Below are 22884 nucleotides of genomic sequence, written 5' to 3'. Positions count from 1 at the left end.
AAGTGCACCACGGGGATGCTCACGTACCTGAGCAGGGCCGCAGAAGAACAGCAAAACAACCAGTCCAGGCTGCTCAGATTGAAGTGTCCCCGTTTACACTTCACCCATAAGACCCCCCCTCTTTCCAAGCAGCAGGTCTAGGAGGGCACCTTTCCTAGTCAGCTCTCCTAGGACCTGTACCCAGAAGATAGCAGCAAGGTGCTTCGGGAATCTCCTGGACCTCTTTGTCTCTGCGATGTGATATTCCGGGTTGATGTCTGGCAGGCTGAAGTGCCCCATAAGGACAAGGGCAGACGATCTAGAAATTTTCTCACTTCCTTAAAGCATGATTCATCAGTGCCGTCATCCCGGCCAGCTCGTCTATAGCGGACTCCCACAACGACATCCCTTTCAGTTGCCTGTCCCTAGGTCCTTACCCAGTGGCTCTAAACCCCATTGTCACCGACTGGGAGCTCCGTACAGCCCAGTGCCTCCGTTACACAGCGCGTGGCCCCCCCAGCCTCACCTGCCCTGCCCGTCCCTTCTGAAGAGCCTGGAACCATCCATCACAACGCACCAGTCACAGGCCTCTTCCCACAGGGTTTCACTCATGCCAACAGTGTCGTAGCTCTGGCATGGGGCCAAGGCTTCTAGCTCCTCTTGCTTGTTTCTCATGCTGCATGCGCTTGTGGAGAAATAGTTCAGATGTGCTTCATTGAAGCCAGCCCCTCGCTGGGCACACTGAAGGGTCTTGCTAGCACATGGTCCCTCCAGTTTTGGTGTGCAGTCCATAGCTTATCGCTGGCAGGCCTGGCTTTGTCCCTTTCCGCCTTTGAATCTAAGTTTAAAGCCCTGACAATCAGCCTTGCTTACTCCAGGGCAAAAATCCTTTTTCTCCTCTGAGAAAGGTGCTTCCCACCACGACCCAGGTGGCTTGGTGTCGTGTAGACCTTCCCAGCAGCAAGGAACCCAACACCGGGTTGGTGGCACCAGCCTCGCAGCCACTTGTTCATCTGCTGGGTCTGCGTGTTCCTTTCGGTATTGATACCTGCTACTGGAAAGAGGGAGGAAAACACTGCTCGTGCACCTAATCCTGCAACCAGTTGCCGCAAAGCCGTAAAGTCCCTTTTGATCGCTCTTGGATTTCTCTTTGCTACCTCATTACTGTCAACGTGAAAAACCAATGCGATGTTTGAGGGGCTTGCCATGGAGAGCAGGACCTTACCAGGGACACTATTGCACGGGTTATGCCAGAACTTGTCTGCCACCAAAGAGACTTGCGGTGCACAAGGAGCTGGGAGGGGACAGGCACCGAATCCTGCAACCAGTTGCCGCAAAGCCGTAAAGTCCCTTTTGATCACTCTTGGATTTCTCTTTGCTACCTCATTACTGTCAACGTGAAAAACCAATGCGATGTTTGAGGGGCTTGCCATGGAGAGCAGGACCTTACCAGGGACACTATTGCACGGGTTATGCCAGCACTTGTCTGCCAGCAAAGAGACTTGCGGTGCACAAGGAGCTGGGAGGGGACAGCAGCAGAACGCTGAGCTGATGTAGCCAGAAGGATATTCCATAACACAGAGCATCGTGCTGAGCTATTGCTATGAAGTGCTTGTCCAGGGTGGAATGAGGGCTGCTCCTTGGGAATGGGATAGGCATCAGGAAGAGGTTCTTCACTGAGAGGGTTGTCGCACACTGGAACAGGCTTCGCAGGGAAGCAGTGACTGCACCAAGCCTGTTGGAGTCTAAGAAGCGTTTGGACTGTGCATTTAGTCACGTTGTTATTTACACGGACCCATATATACATTACTCTGTTTTACGCAGCCAGAAAAGGATTAAATGGCTCAAATGGGCATAAAAGAAATAGATGGGGGTAAATGGGTATTGCCTGATGGACGGGAAATGCTTCCTAAGTCTGCAGCTGTGCGAGTGCTACGGAGGTTTCATGAGAACACCCACTGGGGAGCTCAAGCACTAGTGGATCAATTCGCTACAAAATATATGTGTATTGGAATATACAATGTAGCAAAAGGAGTTGTGCATGATTGTCTTGTCTGTAAGAGAGTGACTGCCCGGCAAATGAGGAAAAGAGTGTTAGGAGGTCGGGAATTAGCGCACCGACCTTTTGCCAGAATTCAATTGGATTTCACAGAACTTCCAAAAGTAGGAAGGTACAAATATTTATTAGTGATTGTAGACCATCTCACGCACTTTGTGGAAGCTTTCCCGACAACGAGAACAACGGCCCGAGCTGTGGTAAAAATACTATTAGAAAACATTATCCCGAGGTACGGGATTGTAGAAACAATTGATTCTGACCGAGGCCCGCACTTTATATCAAAAGTGTCCCAAGAAACTACGAAAGCCTTGGGGACAAGTTGGGAATGTCATACTCCGTGGCACCCTCAAAGCTCTGGTAAGGTAGAACGAATGAATGGGGAAATTAAAAAGCAACTAACAAAGCTTATGATGGAGACAAAATCCTCCTGGGTGAAATGTTTACCACTTGCACTATTGAATATTCGAACACAGCCTCGAGCCGATGTCGGAATCTCACCTTTTGAAATGCTATACGGTATGCCTTATGATCTAGAGATGCCATCTGATCACCCCCAGATACAGGACATTCAATTAACACCTTATTTAATACAGCTGATGAATAGACGGAGGGAATTACAAGCGAAAGGCTTGGTGGCATAGCGTCCCCCGTTAGATAGGCACAGGAGTTGGACTCGATGATCCTTATGGGTCCCTTCCAACTCAGGATATTCTGTGATTCAGTGATTCTATGCCACCAGAACTGGGCAGAGTCCAGGCACCGACTGCCAAGTGTAATTGTGGAGGACGCTGGCTTCCTTAAGCATGAGGCTTAGTAGTTGAGTCCATGCAGCCCAGTTTCCCTCCATTCGGACTCTCCTTCGTGCAAATTCACCCAGTGACAGGGAGCGACCTGGAAGCTTCGCAGCATCTGTATGCAGATGCTGTATACAAGGAAAGCATAACCCTAACAAGCAATGGAAACAGCAAACGCTGTGTGCAAAACCGCTCTTCTGCTCTCTTCACGACTTTGAGAGCTATTGTGTCAAGGATCTCTCCCATGGTTTAGGAATGGGTTCTCTTTTTAAAGTCTGCTTTGCGCAGAGACTGCTGCTGTACTTCCATCGTGTGTGTAAGCAGAGGCTACAACTTTCAACCCTACTCCAGCCAGGATGGGTTTGCCACTTCACTCTGTGGGTATTTCTTCTTCCTCTGGACAGCCCTAATCTTCCCCCGATGTTGTGCTTAGGTTTTGAGATTTCTGTCCTCAAGAAGAGCTTTCTATTTCTTGCCTTGACCTAGTGTTCAGTGCATTTTTTCCTTTGGGCTAGAGAATAACATTTTCAAATTAACCTCCAATTCTTCTGGTTCAGCCACAAGGGTTCCTTTGCTTCAGTCTTGGTCCCCATATGCAATGTGGAGGAAAGACGCTTCTCCTTCCGTATAGCCATTCCTAAATTTTTATTTCTTCTTTCCGTTTCCGTTTCCGTTTCCCTTTCCGTTTCCGTTTCCCTTTCCGTTTCCCTTTCCCTTTTTCCCTTTCCCTTTCCCTTTCCCTTTCCCTTTCCCTTTCCCTTTCCCTTTCCCTTTCCCTTTCCCTTTCCCTTTCCCTTTCCCTTTCCCTTTCCCTTTCCCTTTCCCTTTCCCTTTCCCTTTCCCTTTCCCTTTCCCTTTCCCTTTCCCTTTCCCTTTCCCTTTCCCTTTCCCTTTCCCTTTCCCTTTCCCTTTCCCTTTCCCTTTCCCTTTCCCTTTCCCTTCCCTTTCCCCTTCCCCTTCCCCTTCCCCTTCCCCTTCCCCTTTCCCTTCCCCGCTCCCTCTCCCTCTCCCTCTCCCTCTCCCTCTCCCTCTCCCTCTCCCTCTCCCTCTCCCTCTCCCTCTCCCTCTCCCTCTCCCTCTCCCTCTCCCTCTCCCTCTCCCTCTCCCTCTCCCTCTCCCTCTCCCTCTCCCTCTCCCTCTCCCTCTCCCTCTCCCTCTCCCTCTTTTTCCCTTTCCCTTTTTCCTTTCCCTTTTCCCTTTTCCCTTTTTCCTTTCATTTTTAAATGCAGCATGCACAAGGATCGAGATATAAGACTGGGGGCTGCAAGAGAGCATTTGTCAGCAAAGTTGCCCTTCTACATTCAACAGAGAAAGCAGTGGATGGGAGCAGATTTGCATCTGTTGTGTACAAATGCTTCACACAGGGACATTGCAAAAGGCTAAAGGGATATTGCATAACACAGGGCATGGCGCTGAATTATTACTAGGTTCTGCTAGGCCAGGCTGGTAAGAGGGCTGCTACTTGGGGATGGGATGGACATCTGTCAGCAGCTGGTCAGCGGTTGCACTTTGCCTCGCTTACCTTCCCTGTTCTTTTATTCCTGTTCTTCTTATGAACATGAATATGATATTCTCTTTATTATTATTATTATTATTAATATTATTATTATTGTTAATATTGTTATTAATAATAATAATAATAACATTATTATTATTATTATTATTTTATGATTTTTCAACTCCCCCCAATCAATTGGGAGGGAAAAGTGGTAAAAATATGGTGAAAAGTATTCTGGGAGTTCTTAATATCACCTGAAGGACAATGCAGTCATTGATCACAGCCAACGCAGGTTCACGAGGGGAAAGTGCTGCTTAACGCACTTGATTTCCTTTTCGGAAGTGCTCAACCGTCTAGTTGGCCAAGGGAAGCCAGCTGATGGCACCTGTTTGGATTTCAGCACAGCTTCAATATTGTTTCTCACTGTCTCCTTCTGGACAAATTGAGCAGCACACAGCTAGAGCAATGCATAATGCCATGGGTGAACAAGTGGCTGACGGGTCGCGCTCCAAGGGTTATCGTAAATGGGGTTGCATCGGGCTGGCGGCCAGTCACTAGGGGGCTTCTGCAGGCCTCCATTTTAGGGCCAGTTCTCTTCAATGTTGTCCTAACTGACTTGCACGCAGGACTCGAGGGCGTCTTGAGTCCATTTAGGCACGATGCTAAAGTGGGAGGAGCGTCTGACTCCATGGAGGGGAGGAAGGCCTTGCAGAGAGATCCAGACAAATCAGAGGGCTGGGCAATCCCCAACAAGATGAGGTTTAGCGAGAGCGAGTGAGGGATTGCGCACCTGGCAACGGGCAACCCTGGCTGTCCGGACAGTCTGGGGGGAGGAGAGGCTGGAGCGCAGCCCTGCAGAGAGGGCTCTGGGGCTTTTGGTCGACGGCAAATTGAACGTGAGTCAGCCGTGGGCCCTGGCAGGCAGGAGGGGCAACGGCATCGTGGGGTGCCTCCAGCACAGCATCGCTAGCCGGTCGCGGGCAGGGATTGCTGTGCTCTGCTCTGCGCTCTTTCAGCATCAGCTCGAGTCCTGTGTGCACTTTTGGGCACGGCACTATCAGAAGGCCATAAACCTCTTAGAGAGAGAGCATCCAAAGGAGGGCTTCAAAGTGGTGAAGGGTCTGGAGGGCAGGACAGATGAGGAGCGGCTGAGGTGCCTGCGTTTGTTCAGCCTGCAGGAGACTGAGGAGAGGCCTGATGGTGACCTGCAGCTTCCTCACGAGGGGAGCGAAGGGCCCGGCGCTAAGCTCTGCTCTCTGGGGACGGTGACAAAAGTGGAGGGAATGGCATGGAGCTGTGACAGGGGAGGCTCTGCCTGGAGGTGAGGACAAGATCTTTCACTGACACGGGGCTTGGCCACTGAACCAGGCCTCCCAGTGAAGTGGTCAGAGCAGCAAGCCTGCTGGAGTTCACAAAACGTCTGGGCAATGCTTTCAGACACGTGCTTTAGTTTTTGGGCGTCACCCAGAGCCATGGGCTCTGAGGTCACCCAGAGCGATGGGCTCTGAGGTCACCCAGCAACGGACTGTGACTTCACGGCCCTCTCTGCTCATATTGGGGCGCAGGCAGAGCCCGCCCCAGCCTGGCTCGTGCCTGGATTCCTGCTGAGCGTTTGTGCGAGGCTTGGAGCGCCGAGCAAGGATTTGTTGGAGCTGTGCTGTGGGGCCGTCGGCAGCTGTTCTCAGTGCCCGTCCCCGCAGGCAGTGCCTGTGTTTCCCCGGCCCTGCCTGGCTCAGGCAGCCGGGGCCCTGTGAGGAGCACTTGCAGCAGCACAGGAGAGTTGTGTGGGGCTACGTGCCCCGGGGCGGCCCGCGGGGGACGTGGGACCACCCAGCCGTGGGGCTGGGGCCGGGGGGTTTCCTGCTGAGGGGCCGGGGCACAGCCAGTGACCTTCTCTCTTCCTCGCAGCGTGCGCGATACCCGCTTCTGCAGTGCCGGTGCAGGGGAGCAGCTCGTCACCACCAGCTCTCCCCAGCGCACCTTAGCGTGAAGACCATGGCCACAGAGGAGGCGTGGACGTGTCCCGTCTGCCGGGAGGGGCGAAAGGATGTGGCCTACGCGACACCATGTAACCACCGGTTCTGCCTGGGCTGCATCCAGCGCTGGGCAAAACTGAAGGCCAGCTGCCCACTCTGCAGGACGGGCATGAGGACCATCAAGGTTTCCGTGCGGGGAGAGGAGGACTACTTGGAATGCATCGTCTCCCCTCCCGCAGTGCCCGTACCTGTTGGCTTCCAGGCAGGCAGCGCCACCGCCCCCCACAGCCCTGCAGCGCCGGCTGCGTCCTCTGTGCCAGCCGAGGAGAGGGATGCGGAGCCCGATCCCCGCGCTGCTGTGGGCGGCCTCCTGCCCGAGGACTGGGCCGTGCTGTTCAGGGAGCGCAGGGACATCCTCAACCCTGTGCTGCCCTGGCTGCGCCGCGAGATCTCAGCCATCTACGGGACACGCTGGTGGCAGGCGAGAGCTGCAGAGAGCTTCCTCCTGCACTCCCTGTGTGTGATGGGGCTGGACAGGGACGCCATCATTCAGCACACACAGCCCGCCTTGGGGCCCCTCACCGTGCCGCTCATCGACGGGCTCGTGGGCACCATCGTGGGCCTCTGCGGAGAGGAGGCACGGAGGCTACTGGGCCTCGAGAGTGGCCACACTGCTGGGGTACAGGAGGACAGTCCTGCAGATGCTTCTGGTCCCACTGCCTCCATGCAGGGAACCATCAGCACCAGCCCCGCGCCCTCCAACAGCAACGCAGGCCCTGACATGGAGGAGCTGCCCAGCACATCCAGCGCTTTCCAGCATGGGGGTCCTGGCGAAGTCCCAGCTGCAGCCAACCCCCAGGAGCAGGAAGAGCCCCGTGAAGAGCTGGGGCAGGAGGCAGCAGCAGGTCCCTCTGCCCGGGCCTGCAGGCGCAGACCCTCCACTCCTCACCGCTCGACTCGGGGGTCCCGGCGCCCCAGGAAGCGCACCCGGGCGAGCAGTGCCCAAGACTCTCCCCAGCCCTGCAAGAGGCCGCTCCCTCGGCGCTTCTAGCAGGGCTCCTGCGGGAGATGAAATAAAGAACAATAAAATAGATTGAATATACCACAGAAAATGTCTCGGTGTGATTCAAACCAGAGCTGCCACAGCCCCGTGCATGCTGCTGCCTTCCCTCCCTTTTCCTGGTGCCGTCCCCGTGCCCTGCTGGCCCCCACTGTCCCTCACACCCACGAAGGAAAGCGCCTCATACTTGCAATGGTAGAAGCAACCCTGGGATGACCGGAAACATATCCTGTGCCCCATGCCACTGCCAGGAACACAATCATGGGCTTTGTAAAACAAGTCTAACTGCTAAACAACTCCTAACCATTACAAACAATTCTTGCTTGGTCTGATTCATAAAAATAAAGGTTAAGAATTTTATTGGAGTGTAAAATGTGGTGTTTTTTGTTGTGGGCTTTTATTTTATTTTTTGTTTTGTACAAAGAGTATCAGTTGAAAGCACATAGTAACACTTACAGGTGCTTGGAGTACATTTCTGGATGCGCGAGGACCACAGACACCGAGTGGAAAGGCCTACGGCAATTTCCCAAAGCTTTTGAAGAATCCTGCTGCCAAGTTGCTTGCTTGCTCCCAAGCCTCTAAACATGCCAGAGTTACTTTGTTCATTACACTGTTTCACTGTGAAGCAGCAGGTTGATTCAAACATTCTCCCTCCGACCCAGAAGACCTTCAGTGGTCTGGTGCCTGCAAACCTGCACAAGATGCAAACCTGCATAAGATATTTTCTACCAAAGTTCCAAGTAACTTCAAATTTTTATTATTATTATTATTATTTTTCTTTTTACACTACACTTCTGGAACATTTTGCCAATTTGCAGTCCGCTCACTCATGTTATGACTTTTTTACACCTGGCTGCTGCTCTGGAAGGCTGCAGCACGTGCCGGCCCATTGCTGGTATAATTACATTCTGATTACTGCAGTTATAACAGCTTCAAACACTTTAGTGTGTCTTAAGAAAAAAAAAAGAAAAAAAAAAAAGACAAATCCTTAACGTGGAGTGTAAAGAAAACACTCCCTGCTTTTTAAAAGGAAGTACCACTGCCAGAAGGCACTTGCTGCTCACACTCTTTTAGCACGCGGTGGTTAAGCGGAGTCGCAGCACACCGCCAGCCCTCCTGCCTCTGTCACGCTGCTCAGCAAGAATGCTCTCGCTGCTTAATGGCTTGGGTTTTTTGTAGGATAAAAAAGGAAGCGTGTGTTCACTATCATAAAGTGCATTTCGAGTTAGTTTAACAGCCCAGTGGATCAGTTACCACTTGAGAGGTGACACGGTGTAGACAAGATTAGGAGTACTTTATTTAAGTGCCAGCCTTAGATCCTGCAGCTTGATGAGTCTGTTGTCTGCCGTCCCCTCATTTGGAGCAGCGTGTATTTCATGGAACAGAAGTTTATATACCTACATGTGTGTGGGTGGGTGTGTGCATATGTGTGTGTGGCTCACCTGTGGGGACCAATATATGAAAATAATTACTCTCATGTCTAGGTAAAATAATTTGCTCATCATTTCAAAATATGATAGATAGGTTGGGGATTGAAATCCAGAAAACGCAAGGTTGTTGGTGTAAGATGGGCATCGTCAGGAGTAGTCAGCATGGATTCAGCACGGGGAAGTCATCCCAGACGGACCTGATGAGCTTCCAAGATGACGTGACCAGCCCAATGGCTGAGAGGGCAGTGGGCATTGTCTTTGTGACTATGGTAAGGCGTTTGTCCCACGTAAGGTCCTCATGGAGTAGCTTTTGATGTATGGCTGGATGAGCGGACATTGAGATGGATCGAAAACTGGCTGAGCGGCTGGACACGGAGGGTTGTGGTCAGTGGTGCAAGGCCTGGTGGGAGGCCAGTAACAAGTGGAGTACCCCAGGAGCTGATACTGGGTCTGGTCCTGTTTAACACCTTCCTTAACGATCTGGACAATGGGTAGATTGCACCCTCGATAAATTTGCAGATGACAGAGAACTGAGGCTGTGGCTGACCCACCAGAGGGCCGCGCTGCCATCCAGGTGGGCTCAGCAGGCCGGAGAGGCGGGCTGGCAGGAGCAAAGTGTCTCCAGCAGGCTGAGGAAGCTGATCCTCCTCCTCCGCTCAGCACCGGTGAGGCTGCACCTGGAGCAACGTGTCCAGCTCTGGGCTGCGCAGTACAAGGCAGACCCAAACATACTGGGAAGACTCCAACAGACAGCAAGTTGATCAAGGGATGGGAGGAAAGGCTGAGAGAGCTGGGACTGCTCGGCCTGGAGAAGGGGAGGCTCAGGGGGATCTCATCAGCGTCCATAAATACCTGAAGGGAGGGTGCAAAGAGGACGGAGCCAGGCTCTTGCCAGTGGTGCGCAAGGACAAGGCAAGAGGCAGTGAGCACAAACTGGAGCACGGGAAGCTCCCTCTGAGCACCAGGCAGCACTTCTGTGCTGTGCGGGTGGCTGAGCACTGGCACAGGCTGCCCAGAGGCTGTGGGGTCTCCTCGCTACGGATCTTCAAAACCTGCCTGGACACGGGCCTGGGCACCTGGCTCTGGAGCAGGGGTGGGACCAGATGAGCTCCTGAGGGCCCTGCCAGCCTCAGCCATTCTGTGATTCCGTGGTCACAAATGCCCCAACCGGGCAAACAGTTAAGGCAGAAACTTGCCTTATTAATCCGCCGATCATGAGATGAAAATCCACGTAGCAGAAAAAAAGGCTATTTTAAAAGTTAAAAATAAAGAGAACGTATTGTAATGACGTTTGTTCTCATTGTTCCCTTCACACGGTTTGTTACATTCTCTCTACATAGGTCCTAGGATTGCAGATTTTCCCATGTTTATTGGTATAAGAAATATCTCAATAATTTTCTCAGACAGGGTCTTCTGGGAAGCTAATTTATTTATTTATTCACAATTGCAATGCTGTGTGTCCTGCGAACAGGGGTGCACAGTAACAGTATATCATTACCTTATATCCCCTGTTACCCGATGTTTAATTCCTCCCCTTTCCTCACTGGCTGAGTACTACAGGCCCACAACCTACACTTGTAACTACGCCCTCTATATACAGTTTTATTTGACTAAACTTTAATTTCTTTGTTGTTGTTTTTTGTTTGTTTGTTTTGGAAATGGAAGGGCCCAAGATTTTGTAGCTTCTTGTTCTTGCCGATTCTGCAAGTGTTTGTCTCGTTTTCCTTAGCCATTGTTCTTATCCTGGGACAGTCTCGTTCTCTGGAGATAATCCGGGGAACTATAGGCCTGTTAGCTTGACCTCAGTGCCAGGGAAGCTCATGGAGCAGATTATCTTGAATGTCATCACGCGGCACTTGCAGGGCAAGCACGCAATCAGGCCCAGTCAGCATGGGTTTATGAAAGACAGGTCCTGCTTGACGAACCTGATCTCCTTCTATGACAAAGTGACGCGCTTGGTGGATGAGGGGAAGGCTGTGGATGTGATCTACCTTGACCTCAGTAAGGCTTTTGACACAGTTCCCCACAACATTCTCCTCAAGAAACTGGCTGCTCGGGGCTTGGACTGGCGTACGCTTTGTTGGGTTAGAAACTGGCTGGATGGCCGGGCCCAGAGAGCTGTGGTGAATGGAGTCAAATCCGGTTGGAGGCCGGTTACTAGTGGTGTCCCCCAGGGCTCGGTGCTGGGGCCGGTCCTCTTTAATATCTTTATCGATGATCTGGATGAGGGCGTCCAGTGCACCCTCAGTAAGTTTGCAGACGACACCAAGTTAGGTGCGTGTGTCGATCTGCTCGAGGGCAGGAAGGCTCTGCAGGATGATCTGGATAGGCTGGAGCGATGGGCTGAGGTCAACTGTATGAAGTTCAACAAGGCCAAGTGCCGGGTCCTGCACCTGGGGCACAACAACCCCAAGCAGAGCTACAGGCTGGGAGATGAGTGGCTGGAAAGCTGCCTGGCCGAGAAGGACCTGGGAGTATTGGTTGATAGTTGGCTGAATATGAGCCAGCAGTGTGCCCAGGTGGCCAAGAAGGCCAACAGCATCCTGGCCTGCATAAGAAGCAGTGTGGCCAGCAGGGCTAGGGAAGTGATTGTGCCCCTGTACTCGGCTCTGGTGAGGCCGCACCTTGAGTACTGTGTTCAGTTTTGGGCCCCTCGCTACAGGAAGGACATGGACGTGCTCGAGCGAGTCCAGAGAAGGGCGACCAAGCTGGTGAGGGGTCTGGAGAACAAGTCTTACGAGGAGCGGCTGAGGGAGCTGGGCTTGTTCAGCCTGGAGAAGAGGAGGTTCAGGGGCGACCTTATCGCTCTCTACAGTTACCTTAAAGGAGGCTGTAGAGAGGTGGGTGTTGGTCTGTTCTCCTACGTGCCTGGTGACAGGACGAGGGGGAATGGGCGAAAGTTGCAACAGGGGAGTTTTAGGTTGGATGTTAGGAAGTACTTCTTTACCGAAAGGGTTATTAAGCATTGGAACGGGCTGCCCAGGGAGGTGGTGGAGTCACCATCCCTGGAGGTCTTTAAAAGACGTTTAGATGTAGAGCTTAGCGATATGGTTTAGTGGAGTACTTAGTGTTAGGTCGGAGGTTGGACTCGATGATCTTGAGGTCTCTTCCAACCTAGAAATCTGTGATACTGTGATACTGTGAGCTGGGGTTGTTTAGCCTCGAGAAGAGGAGGCTCAGGGGAGACCTCATCGCTCTCTATAGGTACCTTAAAGGAGGCTGTAGAGAGGTGGGGGTTGGTCTGTTCTCCTACGTGCCTGGTGACAGGACGAGGGGGAATGGGCTAAAGTTGCGCCAGGGGAGGTTTAGGTTGGATGTTAGGAAGAACTTCTTCTTTACCGAAAGGGTTGTTAGGCATTGGAATGGACTGCCCAGGGGGGTGATTGAGTCACCATCCCTGGAGGTCTTTAAAAGACGTTTAGATGTAGCCCTTAGTGATACGGTTTAGTGTAGGACTTGTTAGTGTTAGGGCTGAGGTTGGACTAGATGATCTTGGAGGTCTCTTCCAACCTAGACGATTCTGTGATTCTGTGAAAACCCGCCCGGCTGCCACCCAGCACAACGTGATGTCTCCCCATGCTGAGGTCACCCAGCGATGGGCTCTGAGGTCACCCAGCAATGGACTCTGTGACCTCACGGCCCTCGCTGCTCATATTGGGGCGCAGGCAGAGCCCGCCCCAGCCTGGCTCGTGCCTGGACTCCCGCTGAGCGTTTGTGCGAGGCTTGGAGTGCCGAGCAAGGATTTGTTGGAGCTGTGCTGTGGGGCCGTCGGCAGCTGTTCTCAGTGCCCATCCCCGCAGGCAGTGCCTGTGTTTCCCCGGCCCTGCCTGGCTCAGGCAGCCGGGGCCCTGTGAGGAGCACTTGCAGCAGCGCAGGTGAGCTGTGTGGGGCCACGTGCCCCGGGGCGGCCCGCGGGGGACGTGGGACCACCCAGCCGTGGGGCTGGGGCCAGGGGGTTTCCTGCTGAGGGGCCAGGGCACAGCCAGTGACCTTCTCTCTTCCTCGCAGCGTGCGCGATACCTGCTTCTGCAGTGCCGGTGCAGGGGAGCAGCTCGTCACCACCAGCTCTCCCCAGCGCACCTTAGCGTGAAGACCATGGCCACAGAGGAGGCGTGGACGTGTCCCGTCTGCCGGGAGGGGCGAAAGGATGTGGCCTACGCGACACCATGTAACCACCGGTTCTGCCTGGGCTGCATCCAGCGCTGGGCAAAGCTGAAGGCGAGCTGCCCACTCTGCAGGACGGGCATGAGGACCATCAAGGTTTCCGTGCGGGGAGATGAAGACTACCTAGAATGCATCGTCTCCCCTCCCGCAGTGCCCGTACCTGTTGGCTTCCAGGCAGGCAGCGCCACCGCCCCCCACAGCCCTGCAGCGCCGGCTGCGTCCTCTGTGCCAGCCGAGGAGAGGGATGCGGAGCCCGATCCCCGCGCTGCTGTGGGTGGCCTCCTGCCCGAGGACTGGGCCGTGCTGTTCAGGGAGCGCAGGGACATCCTCAACCCTGTGCTGCCCTGGCTGCGCTGCGAGCTCTCAGCCATCTACGGGACACGCTGGTGGCAGGCGAGAGCTGCAGAGAGCTTCCTCCTGCACTCCCTGTGTGTGATGGGGCTGGACAGGGACGCCATCATTCAGCACACACAGCCCGCCTTGGGGCCCCTCACCGTGCCGCTCATCGACGGGCTCGTGGGCACCATCGTGGGCCTCTGCGGAGAGGAGGCACGGAGGCTACTGGGCCTCGAGAGTGGCCACACTGCTGGGGTACAGGAGGACAGCCCTGCAGGTGCTTCTGGTCCCACTGCCTCCATGCAGGGAACCATCAGCACCAGCCCCGCGCCCTCCAACAGCAACGCAGGCCCTGACATGGGGGAGCTGCCCAGCACATCCAGCGCTTTCCAGCATGGGGGTCCTGGCGAAGTCCCAGCTGCAGCCAACCCCCAGGAGCAGGAAGAGCCCTGTGAAGAGCTGGGGCAGGAGGCAGCAGCAGGTCCCTCTGCCCGGGCCTGCAGGCGCAGACCCTCCACTCCTCACCACTCGACTCGGGGGTCCCGGCGCCCCAGGAAGCGCACCCGGGCAGGCAGTGCCCAAGACTCTGCCCAGCCCTGCAAGAGGCCGCCCCCCCGGCGCTTCTAGCAGGGCTCTTGTAGTTTATGAAATAAAGAACAATAAAATAGATTGAATATACCACAGAAAAAGTCTCGGTGTGATTCAAACCAGAGCTGGCACAGCCCCGTGCATGCTGCTGCCTTCCCTCCCTTTTCCTGGTGCCGTCCCCGTGCCCTGCTGGCCCCCACTGTCCCTTTGGTCATGGCTGATTAATGTGCTTTGAAATGCCATTGCTTTATCATAGCAGAACCTCAGCTCAAACAATGTTCTAAAACTCTTTTCCAGCAGCAGTTCTAGTAACTCACACTGCAGTACATTTCCAGCTGCATTTTATTCTTTTGATATAAATCAGCATTTGACCTATTAGACTGGTAGCCCTTGAAAGCGTCCAGAAGCAGTCTGTGTGGCTTAATGTCACTCGGCAATACGGTCAGATAGCACAGGCATCTGAAGGCTGCCCTGAGGAGGAGCAGAGGGCAGGCACAAGCCTCGCCTATCCACAGTCTGGGGCTGCTTTGGCTAAGTTGGTCAAAGCAACACGTGGGCATTTTGATTTCAGTTTAAGAATGGTTAGATTTAGATTTATTCTTCATTGACCTAATCCAAGCCCCAGTTAAGTGTTTCAAACGGAAACAAGAAAGGCCAGAGAGGAATTTGCCCTGTTTGAACAAACCAGCCTGATTCCTCACAAGTTTTCTGGAGAGCCAAGTGCCTCTCCCATTGAGGTGACCTGCGATCTAGAAATATGTTGAAATACAAAACACTAGTCACAAGGTCATATCAGAAATTAACTGAAGAAAACTGTTAAATGAAAAGAGAAAAGTGAAAAGTGTACAGCAGTTCAAAGGTGAGGTGGTATGGCTTGCCTTCTATATTGATTTTGTTTCCTGCTTCGCAACAGGACTTCATGACAGTTATATAAAAAAAATACAGAGAAACCTCTTGCTGTTGTAAAAAAAAAAAAAAAAACAACAAAAAAAAAACCTGAACTAAAGAGGTAAAAAAATGCAAAATTCTTTGGGATAACTTCATCTAGAAAGAACACTAATATCGGTCTTAGGTGGAAATGCTACTAAATAGAAAGATTCAAGTGGCAAAATACAAAATCAAAGCAACTGGAATCTAAGTGGAAACACATTCTTGTGGTTGAAATGTCTTTGTCTCTAGTTTGTTTAAATAAACCTTCATCCAGAGGCCAGTTCAAATACAGCAGAGACAACAGAAGACAGAAGAAAAAGAAGATGGGGAGATGGGAAACAGCTTAGAAAAACGGGCAGTCCATAATGGCCTATTTCAGAGAAGAGGGTTTAGTAAACACTATCTACATTTTCAAGATGAAACAAGTGTTTATTTTATTTTGGTAACCTTTTTTATCTCCCTTTCTAATGATACTCTCTTGAGTGTGCTCCCCAGAAAGCATGATTTTACCTGTGGATAGACACCATCATCCTGGAAGATGCTTAATGGTTTCAGCTGTCACTGGAGTTAACTTTAGCTTGTTGGGAGTTAAATACCCTTTGCAAATATGATCAGCCTCTTGGCTCTGCATGGCTCTCTCTCCTGTCTCAACAAAACCATCCCACCACCTTGTGCTCTGCCTGAATTGTGTTTTCTTGGGGAACAGTCTCAAAGATTGCTCTTCTCTGGACTCATCAGAGGCAGCTAAGGAAATCACACGTATTTTGTCCAAAGGAGAAAGAAATATCTAAGATTATTTGGCATGAGAAAGATTGTACAGGGAAGATTGTTTTTAAGAAATCATAGAATGGTTTGGGTTGGAAGAGACCTTATAGACCACCCACTTCCCACCCCACTTCCATGGGCAGGTGTCCTGGTTCCAGTTAGGACAGACTTAATTTTTCCTCATAGTAGCTGGTAGGGTGCTATGTTTTGGATTAGGATGAGAAAAGCGCTGATAACATGCTGATGTTTTAATTGTTGCAGAACAGTGTTTACACCAGGCCAAGGTGTAAAGCTGCTCCTGCAGCCGCTCCAGATCCAGCTCCTGCAGCCGCTCCAGATCCAGCTCCTGCAGCCACTCCAACCCCTGCAGCAGCTCCGGCTCCTGCAGCTGCTCCCACTCCTGTGTCTGGGTCAGAGAAACGAGCTGTAGCAGTGCAAGTTGACCCCGCAGAGGGTATTCCAACCCCTGTGGCAGACCCTGTGTCTGGGTCAGAGAAACGAGCTGTAGCAGTGCAAGTTGACCCCGCAGAGGGTATTCCAACCCCTGTGGCAGACCCTGTGTCTGGGTCAGAGAAACGAGCTGTAGCAGTGCAAGTTGCCCCTGTAGACAAGGTGAAAAAATGGTATAGAGGCTCAGGTCGTTTAGAACGCAGACAGTCTTCTGCTAAGTCTGGGCATAGAGAAGACGAGGCTGGGCCATCAAAGGTGCAGGAGACTGAAGATGAGGATGGGGATGTCGAAAAATCAACAGTAACTACCCGGACTCTATACCAGCGTGAGCTACGAGATGTGCGAAAAGATTTTGGTCGCTGTATAGGTGAGCAGCTTGTCACCTGGCTGCTCCGGTGCTGGGACACTGGAGCCAATTATGTGGAATTAGAGGGCAGGGAAGCCAGGCGGCTGGGATCCCTTGCTAGGGACGCATGCATTGACAAAGCAATTGGAGATGGAGCACGATCTCACAGCCTCTGGAGGCGTCTCCTGTCAGCTGTGCAGGAAAGGTATCCCTTCAAGGAAGAACTTGTATGTCTACCAGGCAAATGGACCACCATGGAGAAGGGAATTCAGTACCTGAGGGAATTGGCCGTACGGGAAGTAATTTATAAGGACCTAGACGACGCACAAACATCCGCAGATCCAGATGAAGTCCAGTGTACACGACCCATGTGGCGGAAGTTTGTACGGAGTGCACCATGATCATATGCCAGCTCATTGGCAATACTAACCTGGAAAGAGGAGGAGAATCCCCCAGTGAATGAAGTGACTAAAATACTGCGGCAGTACGAAGGAAATCTCTCCTCTTCCCTACAGGCCTGTGTCTCGGCTGTGGAGAAACTCTCTGAAGAGGTCCACCAACTTAAAGAGAATTTATCTTCCCCTCCACCTGAACGAACCAGTGTCCACCAGCTAAAAGAGAATACTTTGGAGAAACTTTCTGAAAAGATCCACCAACTTGAAGAGAGATTATTTTCCTCCCCACCTGTACAAACCAGTGTCTCAGCTATTAGGGGTAAACGTTCATCTATGCAAGGAAGACAATATGGTGGGCACACACACCGCGCCACCCTGTGCTTTTACCTACGTGACCTTGGAGAGGACATGAGAAAATGGGATGGAAAATCTACTGCGACCCTAGAGGCACGGGTACGTGAATTGCAAAAGAAAACAATTGGGAAAAAGGGGTTCTCTGAAAAGTTTGCTGCTCCAACTTCCAGCAGGCAGTCCTTTAAACACAGAGACGAAGATTCTGACCAGGACTAGAGGGGCCCTGCCTCCAGCCAGGGGGAGGAAAGGGACAATCGAGTTTATTGGACTGTGTGGATTCGATGGCCTGGCACGTCAGACGCACAGAAGTATAAGGCTTTGGTAGACACCGGTGCACAATGTACTCTAATGCCATCAAGCTATAAAGGGCCAGAGCCCATCTGTATTTATGGTGTGACGGGGGGATCCCAGCAGTTAACTGTATTGGAGGCTGAAGTGAGTCTAACCGGTAATGAGTGGCAAAAGCACCGTATTGTGACTGGCCCAGATGCTCCGTGCATCCTTGGCATAGACTATCTTAGAAGAGGATATTTCAAGGTCCCAAAAGGGTTCCGCTGGGCTTTTGGCATAGCTGCCTTGGAGACAGAGGACATTAAACAGTTGTCTACCTTGCCTGGTCTCTCAGAGGACCCTTCTGTTGTGGGGTTGCTGAGGGTTGAAGAACAGCAAGTGTCGATCGCTACCACGACTGTGCACCGGCGGCAATATCGCACCAACCGAGACTCCCTGAGTCCCATCCATAAGCTAATTCGTCAACTGGAGAGCCAAGGAGTGATCAGCAAGACTCATTCACCTTTTAATAGTCCCATATGGCCAGTGCGAAAGTCTAATGGTGAGTGGAGACTAACAGTGGACTATCGTGGCCTGAACGAAGTCACGCCACCACTGAGTGCTGCAGTGCCGGACATGCTAGAACTCCAGTATGAACTGGAATCAAAGGCAGCCAAGTGGTATGCCACAATTGATATCGCTAATGCATTTTTCTCCATCCCTCTAGCAGCACAGTGCAGGCCACAGTTTGCTTTCACTTGGAGGGGAGTCCAATATACTTGGAATCGGCTGCCCCAGGGGTGGAAACACAGCCCTACCATTTGCCATGGACTGATCCAGTCTGCGCTGGAGCAGGGGGAAGCTCCTGAACACCTGCAGTACATCGATGACATCATTGTGTGGGGTGACACTGCAGAAGAAGTTTTTGAGAAAGGGAAGGAAATAGTCCAAATCCTTCTGAAGGCCGGTTTTGCCATAAAACAGAATAAAGTTAAAGGACCTGCACGAGAGATCCCGTTTTTAGGAATAAAATGGCAAGATGGACGTCGTCAAATCCCAATGGATGTGATCAACAAAATAACAGCTATGTCTCCACCAACTAGCAAAAAAGAAACACAAACTTTCCTAGGTGTCGTGGGGTTTTGGAGAATGCATATTCCAAATTACAGTCTGATTGTAAACCCGCTCTACCAAGTAACCCGTAAGAAGAATGCTTTTGAATGGGGCCCTGAGCAACGACAAGCCTTTGAACAAATTAAGCAGGAAATAGTTCATGCAGTAGCCCTCGGGCCAGTCCGAACAGGACCAGATGTAAAGAATGTGCTCTACACCGCAGCTGGGGAGAATGGTCCCACCTGGAGCCTCTGGCAGAAAGAACCTGGGGAAGCTCGAGGTCGACCCCTGGGGTTTTGGAGTCGGGGATACAGAGGATCTGAAGCCCGCTATACTCCAACTGCAAAGGAGATATTGGCAGCATATGAAGGAGTTCGATCTGCTTCGGAAGTGGTCGGTACTGAAGCGCAGCTCCTCCTGGCACCCCGACTGCCGGTACTAGGCTGGATGTTCAAAGGAAGGGTCCCCTCTACACATCATGCAACTGATGCTACATGGAGCAAGTGGGTTGCACTGATTACTCAGCGGGCTTGAATAGGAAACCCCAGTCGCCCAGGAATCTTGGAGGTGATTATGGACTGGCCAGAAGGCAAATACTTTGGGATATCATCAGAGGAGGAGGTGGTCTGTGCTGAAGAAGCCCCACTGTACAACAAGCTACCGGAAAATGAGAAGAAATATGCCTTGTTCACTGATGGGTCCTGTCGTATTGTGGGAAAGCATCGGAGATGGAAAGCTGCTGTATGGAGTCCTACACGGCGAGTTGCAGAAGCTGCTGAGGGAGAAGGTGAATCGAGTCAGTTTGCAGAAGTGAAAGCCATTCAGCTGGCTTTAGATATTGCTGAACGAGAAAAGTGGCCAGTTCTCTATCTCTATACTGATTCATGGATGGTAGCAAATGCCCTGTGGGGGTGGTTACAGCAATGGAAGCAGAACAACTGGCAGCGCAGGGGCAAGCCCATCTGGGCTGCGGCATTGTGGCAAGAAATTGCTGCCCGGGTAGAGAACCTGGTTGTAAAGGTACGCCATGTAGATGCTCATGTGCCCAAGAATCGGGCTACTGAAGAACATCAAAACAACCAGCAGGTGGATCAGGCTGCTAAGATCGAAGTGGCTCACGTGGACCTGGACTGGCAACATAAAGGTGAATTATTTATAGCCCGATGGGCCCATGACACCTCAGGCCATCAAGGTAGAGATGCAACATAGAGATGGGCTCGTGATCGAGGGGTGGACCTGACCATGGACACTATAGCACAGGTTATTCATGATTGTGAAACACGTGCTGCAATCAAGCAAGCCAAACGGTCAAAACCTCTTTGGTATGGAGGACGATGGCTGAAATATAAATATGGAGAGGCCTGGCAAATTGATTACATCACACTCCCTCAAACCTGCAACGGCAAGCGCCACGTACTTACAATGGTGGAAGCAACCACCGGATGGCTGGAAACATATCCTGTGCCCCATGCCACCGCCCGGAACACTATCCTGGGCCTTGAAAAGCAAGTCCTATGGCGACATGGCACCCCAGAGAGAATTGAGTCAGACAACGGGACTCATTTCCGAAACAACCTTATAGACACTTGGGCCAAAGAACATGGTATTGAGTGGGTGTATCACATCCCCTATCATGCACCAGCCTCTGGAAAAGTTGAACGATACAATGGACTGTTGAAGACTACACTGAAAGCAATGGGTGCTGGGACATTCAAAAATTGGGATACACATTTGGCAAAGGCCACCTGGTTAGTCAATACCAGGGGATCTGCCAACCGAGCTGGACCTGCCCAATCAAACCTGTTACGCACTGTAGAAGGGGATAAAGTTCCTGTAGTGCACGTAAGAAACGTGCTGGGTAAAACAGTCTGGGCTACTCCTGCCTCAGGAAAAGGCAAACCCATTCGTGGAATTGCTTTTGCTCAGGGACCTGGATGCACTTGGTGGGTAATGCAAAAGAATGGGGAGGTCCGGTGTGTACCTCAAGGGGATTTGATACTGGGTGAGAATAGCCCATGAGTTGAATTGTAGTATGTTAATTATTATATAATAGTGTATGTCATCACTACCATGATTGCTATATATCATAGATGAAAATGGTGATTAATTAGAACGTATTGGAAAGAGTGTAACCTGAGCATGACATAAATGGTATGGAATAAGGGGTGGATATCTGGAGGTATATCCCAACTCAAGGAGCTGGGAGGGGACAGCAGCAGGACAGCTGAGCTGAAGTAGCCAGAAGGATATTCCATAACACAGGGCATCGTGCTGAACTATTGCTATGAAGTGCTTGGCCAGGGTGGAATGAGGGCTGCTCCTTGGGAATGGGATAAGCATCAGGAAGAGGTTCTTCACTGAGAGGGTTGTCGCACACTGGAAGAGGCCCACAGGGAAGTAGTGACTGCACCAAGCCTGTTGGAGTTTAAGAAGCGTTTGGACTGTACATTTAGTCACGTTGTTATTTACACGGACCCATATATACATTACTCCGTTTTACGCAGCCAGAAAAGGATTAAATGGCTCAAATGGGCATAAAAGAAATAGATGGGGGTAAATGGGTATTGCCTGATGGACGGGAAATGCTTCCTAAGTCTGCAGCTGTGCGAGTGCTACGGAGGTTTCATGAGAACACCCACTGGGGAGCTCAAGCACTAGTGGATCAATTCGCTACAAAATATATGTGTATTGGAATATACAATGTAGCAAAAGGAGTTGTGCATGATTGTCTTGTCTGTAAGAGAGTGACTGCCCGGCAAATGAGGAAAAGAGTGTTAGGAGGTCGGGAATTAGCGCACCGACCTTTTGCCAGAATTCAATCGGATTTCACAGAACTTCCGAAAGTGGGAAGGTACAAATATTTATTAGTGATTGTAGACCATCTCACGCACTTTGTGGAAGCTTTCCCGACAACGAGAACAACGGCCCAAGCTGTGGTAAAAATACTATTAGAAAACATTATCCCGAGGTACGGGATTGTAGAAACAATTGATTCTGACCGAGGCCCGCACTTTATATCAAAAGTGTCCCAAGAAACTATGAAAGCCTTGGGGACAAGTTGGGAATATCATACTCCGTGGCACGAATGAAGAACGTATTCGTAGAATGAATGAATGGGGAAATTAAAAAGCAACTAACAAAGCTTATGATGGAGAAAAAATCCTCCTGGGTGAAATGTTTACCACTTGCACTACTGAATATTCGAACACAGCTTCAAGCCGATGTCGGAATCTCACCTTTTGAAATACTATACGGTATGCCTTATGATCTAGAGATGCCATCTGATCACCCCCAGATACAGGACATTCAATTAACACCTTATTTAATACAGCTGATGAATAGATGGAGGGAATTACAAGCGAAAGGCTTGGTGGCATAGCGTCCCCCGTTAGATATAGCAATCCATAGAATACAGCCTGGAGATAAGGTTCTAATTAAGACATGGAAAGAAACATCTTTAACACTACGGTGGGAAGGCCCCTATGTTGTTTTACTTACCACAGAGACAGCTATCCGGACGGCTGAGAAGGGGTGGACGCATGCCAGTCGTGTGAAGGGACCAATCCAGACAAGAGAATGGGGAAGCGGTCGCAGGCCCTGATGACTTAAAGCTCACTCTGAAACGGCCTCGATAAGTATAATATATACTGTCACTGTCTATGTATCGTAAAAAGGGGGAGGAGGGGGGCTCTGTGTGATCGGTAACAGGCAAGAGGTTGCAGCTAACCGAGAAACACCCCTGAAGAGCACTACTGCTGCTGAGAAGAACGCGCACCTTGTAGTTTGCCGCAACCGAACTGACAAGCGAGGCAGAGAGTGAAACGGTGGGGAACTGCGTGACCAGGTAAAAAAAAAAAAAAGAAAAAAAAGAAAAAAAACCCTCCGAAAATGGGCCCTATCCACTTTTTGCGATACATAGTAGTAGGTGTAAGTGTTTGCACTGTTCCTGGGTCTGCGCATCCTCATCAACCTTTTATTTGGAGCCTAATTAGATGGGAAGATTACCATGTTGTGCAGCAAATAATTACCGCTGGGGGCCCTAGTTGTAAGGTCTTACTGTGTGACCTTGTGACATGGGGCAAAAATGTACCAAACATATGTTCTGGTCAATTGAGCTTCTATATGTGCCCAAGTTCTAACCCGGGAAGACCGTATTGTAACTATCCACATGAATACTTTTGTGCCTATTGGGGTTGTGAGACTATTGCCACAGACTGGAATCCCGGAGCTGGAGTGGACAAATATTTGAAGGTGGGTACGGGCCACCAGGATGTAACCATAAGGGCGAACTACAGCATTACGCCACCCTCTCCAGGTCAGATTGCAAATTCCTATACATCAATGTAACCCAACCGGGAGGTCAAAGGTGGACCCTAG

Source organism: Anser cygnoides, chromosome Z (genome assembly GCF_040182565.1).
Source record: "Anser cygnoides isolate HZ-2024a breed goose chromosome Z, Taihu_goose_T2T_genome, whole genome shotgun sequence".
NCBI classification, from domain to species: domain Eukaryota; kingdom Metazoa; phylum Chordata; class Aves; order Anseriformes; family Anatidae; genus Anser; species Anser cygnoides.
Note: the sequence above shows the minus strand (reverse complement) of the source record.